The sequence below is a fragment of the Arachis duranensis genome, chromosome 7, assembly GCF_000817695.3.
Source record: "Arachis duranensis cultivar V14167 chromosome 7, aradu.V14167.gnm2.J7QH, whole genome shotgun sequence".
Lineage (NCBI taxonomy): Eukaryota > Viridiplantae > Streptophyta > Magnoliopsida > Fabales > Fabaceae > Arachis > Arachis duranensis.
This window is the reverse complement of record NC_029778.3, coordinates 68,817,408-68,822,797: the sequence shown is the minus strand read 5'-3', so window position 1 is coordinate 68,822,797 and position 5,390 is coordinate 68,817,408. Positions and strand designations below refer to the sequence as shown.

At 39.7% G+C, this 5,390-nt stretch overlaps 1 non-coding gene across 1 annotated transcript; it reads left to right on the top strand.

Annotated features, from left to right (window-relative positions):
* Positions 1-5,142: 5,142 nt before the first annotated feature.
* Positions 5,143-5,249, top strand: LOC127740858 (small nucleolar RNA R71). Its single transcript, XR_008001714.1, has one exon. It is a non-coding gene; the product is annotated as a small nucleolar RNA R71 (small nucleolar RNA).
* The last annotated feature ends 141 nt before the right edge of the window (positions 5,250-5,390 follow it).

Here is a 5,390-nt window from a genome sequence, read left to right as displayed (position 1 = left end):
ATCTTGTTGTTTATGAATGTTAAAATTGTTGGCTCTTGAAAGAATGATGAAAAAGAGAAATGTTATTGATAATCTGAAAAATCATGAAATTGATTTTTGAAGCAAGAAAAAGCAGTGAATAACAAAAGCTTGAGAAAAAAAAAGAGAAAGAAAAAGAAAAAGCAAGCAATAAAATCCAGGGATAGGAGGGCCCAAGGAAATAAAATCCAGGCCTAAGCGGCTAAATCAAGCTGTCCCTAACCATGTGCTTGTGGCATGCAGGTCCAAGTGAAAAGCTTGAGAGTGAGTGGTTAAAGTCGTGATCCAAAGCAAAAAAAGTGAGCTTAAGAGCTCTAGACACCTCTAACTGGGGACTTTAGCAAAGCTGAGTCATAATCTGAAAAGGTTCACCCAGTCATGTGTCTGTGGCATTTATGTATCCGGTGGTAATACTGGAAAACAAAGTGCTTAGGTCCACGGCCAAAACTCATAAAAGTAGATGACTTCAAGAATCAACATACTTAACTAGGAGAATCAATAACACTATCTGAACTCTGAATTCCTATGGATGCCAATCATTCTAAACTTCAAAGGATAAAGTGAGATGCCAAAACTGTTCAGAAGCAAAAAGCTACAAGTCCCACTCATCTAAATAGAACTAATATTCATTGATATTTTGGGTGAAAAAGGATTGTTGATGCTATTGGATTCTGACCTCCCTGCACTCGAAATGGATTTTCTGGAGCTACAAAACCCCAAATGGCACTCTACTTTCCAATGCCATTGAGAGCGCGCCATTTAGAGTTCTGTAGCTCCAGAAAATCCATTTCGAGTGCAAGGAGGTCAGAATCCAATAGCATCAGCAGTCCTTTGTCAGCCTTCTTATCAGAGTTTTGCTCAAGTCCCTCAATTTTAGCCAGAAAATACCTGAAATCACAGAAAAATACACAAACTCATAGTAAAGTCCAGAAATGTGAATTTAGCATAAAAACTAATGAAAACATCCCTAAAAGTAGCTAGATCCTACTAAAAACTATCTAAAAATAATGCCGAAAAGCGTATAAATTATCCGCTCATCACAACACCAAACTTAAATTGTTGCTTGTCCCCAAGCAACTAAAAATCAAATAGGATAAAAAGAAGAGAATATACTATAAATCCCAAAATATCAATTAATATTAGTTCTAATTAGATGAGCGGGACTTATAGCTTTTTGCTTCTGAACAGTTTTAGCATCTCACTTTATCCCTTGAAGTTTAGAATGATTGGCATCTATAGGAACTCAGAGTTAAGATAGTGTTGATTGATTCTCCTAGTTAAGTATGTTGATTCTTGAACACAGCTACTTTTATGAGTCTTGGCCGTGGCCCTAAGCACTTTGTTTTCCAGTATTACCACCGGATACATAAATGCCACAGACACATAACTGGGTGAACCTTTTCAGATTGTGACTCAGCTTTGCTAAAGTCCCCAGTTAGAGGTGTCCAGAGCTCTTAAGCACACTCTTTTTGCTTTGGATCACAACTTTAACCACTCAGTCTCAAGATTTTCACTTGGACCTGCATGCCACAAGCACATGGTTAGGGACAGCTTGATTTAGCCGCTTAGGCCTGGATGTATTTCCTTGGGCCCTCCTATCCATTGATGCTCAAAGCCTTGGATCCTTTTTACCCTTGTCTTTTGGTTTTAAGGGCTATTGGCTTTTTTTGCTTGCTTTTTTCTTTTTCTGTCTATAAATTTTTTGCCACTTTTTTTTTCACAAGCTTTGTTCTTCACTGCTTTTTCTTGCTTCAAGAATCAATTTTATGATTTTTCAGATCATCAATAACATTTCTCTTATTCATCATTCTTTCAAGAGCCAACAATTTTAACATTCATAAACAACAAGCTCAAAAACATGCACTGTTCAAGCATTCATTCAGAAAACAAAAAGTATTGTCACCACATCAATATAATTAAACTAATTTCAAAGATGAATTCGAAATTCATGTACTTCTTGTTCTTTTGAATTAGAAATATTTTTTATTTAAGAGAGGTGAAGTATTTATGGAATTTTTCATAGCCTTAAGACATAGTTACTAAATACTAATGATCATGTAGTAAAGACACAAACATAGACAAACATATAGCATAAAAATAAAAAAACAGAGAAATAAGAACAAGGAATGAGTCCACCTTAGTGATGGTGGCGCCTTCTTCTTGAAAGAGCAATGGTATCCTTGAGCTCCTCTATGTCTCTTCCTTGCCTTTGTGGCTTGATCCCTAGTGATTTTGGTGCTCCTATCCTTAGTTGCTCCCAATAGTTGTGTGGAGGAAAATTTATCCCTTGAGGCATCTCAGGGATTTCTCGAAGAAGTCCATGAGTGGGCTCTCTTGATGTGTAGTCAAATGCTCTATTACTGAGCTATAGACCCTTGAGATGAATCTCTCCATCTCCCATGACTCGGAGGTGGAAGCTTTTGTCTTTCCTTTCTCTTTTCTAGAGGTTTCTCCGGCCTTAGGTGCCATAGGTGGTTATGGAAAAACAAAAAAAGCTATGCTTTTACCACACCAAACTTAGAATATTGCTCGCCCTTGAGCAAAAGAAGAAAGAATAGAAGAAGAAGAAGAAAATAAGGATGAGAGGGAGCGAGATGTGTATTCGGCCAAGGGAGAGAAGAGAAGGTTGTGTTATGTGAAAATGAAGAAGGATAGAGCGGTTTATATAGTGGAGAGAGAAGGGTTAAGATTTGGCCATATTGGGTGGGATTGGGTGGGAAAGAGATTTTGAATTTGAAGGTAGGTGGGGTTTATGGGGAAGAGTGGATAGATGTGAGTGGTGAAGAGGTGATGGGGAAGAGAGATTGAAGTGATTGGTGAAGGGTTTTTGGGGAATAGTGTTATTGATTTGTGTGAAAAAGAGAGAGGGGTAAGTTGAGGTAGGTAGGGATCCTGTGGGGTCCACAGATCCTGAGATGATCCTATAGGATCCACAGATCCTGAGGTGTCAAGGATAATCATCCCTGCAGCAATGAGGCGTGTAAAATGCCCTCAGCATGCAATCCTGGCGTTTAATGCCGGATTGATGATTGTTTCTGGCGTTAAACGCCAGGTCTATGCTTGTTTTGGGCGTTCAACGCCAGTCTGTAGCATGTTTCTGGCGTTGAACGCCAGCTTTCCTCAGTGTACAATCCTGGCGTTTAAACGCCAGATTACTGCATGTTTCTGGCGTTCAACGCTAGATCCATGCTCTGTTCTGGCGTTGAACGCCAGCTAGATGCTCCTTACTGGCGTTTAAACGCCAGTAAGTCCTTCCTCCAGGGTGTGCTGTTTCTTCTTCTATTTTTTATTCTATTTTTAATTTTAGTATTTGTTTTGTGACTCCACATGATCATGAACCTAATAAAACATAAAAGAACAATAAAAATAAAAATAGAATGAGATGAATAAAAATTAGGTTGCCTCCCAATAAGCGCTTCTTTAATGTCATTAGCTTGACAGTGGGCTCTCATGGAGCCTCACAGGTGATCAGGTCAACATTGTAGACTCCTAACACCAAACTTAGAGTTTGAATGTGGGGGTTTAACACCAAACTTAGAGTTTGGTTGTGGCCTCCCAACACCAAACTTAGAGTTTGATTGTGGGGGCTTTGTTTAACTCTGTATTGAGAAAAGCTTTGCATGCTTCCTTTCCATGGTTGCAGAAGAAGATCTTTGAGCTTTAAACACAAGGTAGTCCCCATTTAATTGAAGGACTAGCTCTCCTCTGTCAACATCAATCACAGCTCTTTCTGTGGCTAGGAATGGTCTTCCAAGGATGATGCATTTATCCTCCTCCTTCCTAGTGTCTAAGATTATGAAATCAGCAGGGATGTAGAGGCCTTTAACCTTCACTAACACGTCCTCTACTAATCCATAAGCTTGTCTTTGTGATCCGTCTGCCATCTCTAATGAGAATATGGCAGGCTGTACCTCAATGATCCCCACCTTCTCCATTACAAAGAGTGGCATAAGATTTATGCCTGACCCTAGGTCACACAGAGTCTTCTCAAAGGTCATGGTGCCCATGGTACATGGTATTAAGAATTTACCAGGATCTTGTCTCTTTTGAGGTAGAGTTTGCTGAACCCAAGTATCTAGTTCACTAATGAGCAAGGGAGGTTCATGTTCCAAAGTCTCATTACCAAACAACTTGGCATTCAGTTTCATGATGGCTCCTAGATATTGAGCAACTTGCTCTCCTGTTACATCTTCATCCTCCTCAGAGGAAGAATAGTTTTCAGAGCTCATGAATGGTAGAAGGAGGTTTAATGGGATCTCTATGGTCTCTATATGAGCCTCAGATTCCTTTAGGTCCTCAATAGGGAACTCCTTCTTGCTTGAGAGACGTCCCATGAGATCTTCCTCACTGGGATTCACGTCCTCCCATTCCTCCTTGAATTCGGCCATATTGACAATATCAATGGCCTTGCACTCTCTTTTTGGATTCTCTTCTGTATTGCTTGGGAGAGTACTAGGAGGAGTTTCAGTGATTTTCTTACTCAGCTGGCCCACTTGTGCCTCCAAATTTCTAATGGAGGACCTTGTTTCACTCATGAAACTTAAAGTGGCCTTAGACAGATCAGAGACTATGTTTGCTAAGCTAGAGGTACTCTATTCATAATTTTCTATCTGTTGCTGAGAAGATGATGGAAAAGGCTTGCTATTGCTGAGCCTGTTTCTCCCACCATTATTAAAGCCTTATTGAGGATTTTGTTGATCCTTCCAAGAGAAATTTGGATGATTTCTCCATGATGAATTATAGGTGTTTCTATAAGGTTCACCCATGTAATTTACCTTTGCCATTGCAGGGTTTTCAGGATCATAAACTTCTTCTTTAGAAGATATCTCTTTAGTATTGTTAGATGCATTTTGCCATCCATTCAGACTTTGAGAAATCATGTTGACTTGCTGAGTCAACATTTTGTTCTGAGCCAATATGGCATTCAGAGCATCAATTTCAAAAGCTCTCGTCCTCTGAGGCGTCCTATTATTCACGGAATTCCTCTCAGAAGTGTACATGAGCTGGTTATTTGCAACCATGTCAATAAGTTCTTGAGCTTCTGCAGGCATTTTCTTTAGGTGAATGGATCCACCAGCAGAATGGTCCAATGACATCTTAGAGAACTCAGATAGACCATAATAGAAGATGTCAGGAGGACACCTTTTAGTCATCTGTTTGTATCTTTTCCAAGCTTCATAGAGGGATTCACCATCTTTTTGTTTGAAGGTCTGAACATCCACTCTAAGCTTGCTCAGCTTTTGAGGAGAAAAGAACTTAGCCAAGAAGGCCGTGACTAGCTTATCCCAAGAGTCTAGGCTATCTTTAGGTTGAGAGTCCAACCATGTTCTAGCCCTGTCTCTTACAGCAAAAGGGAAAAGCATGAGCCTGTA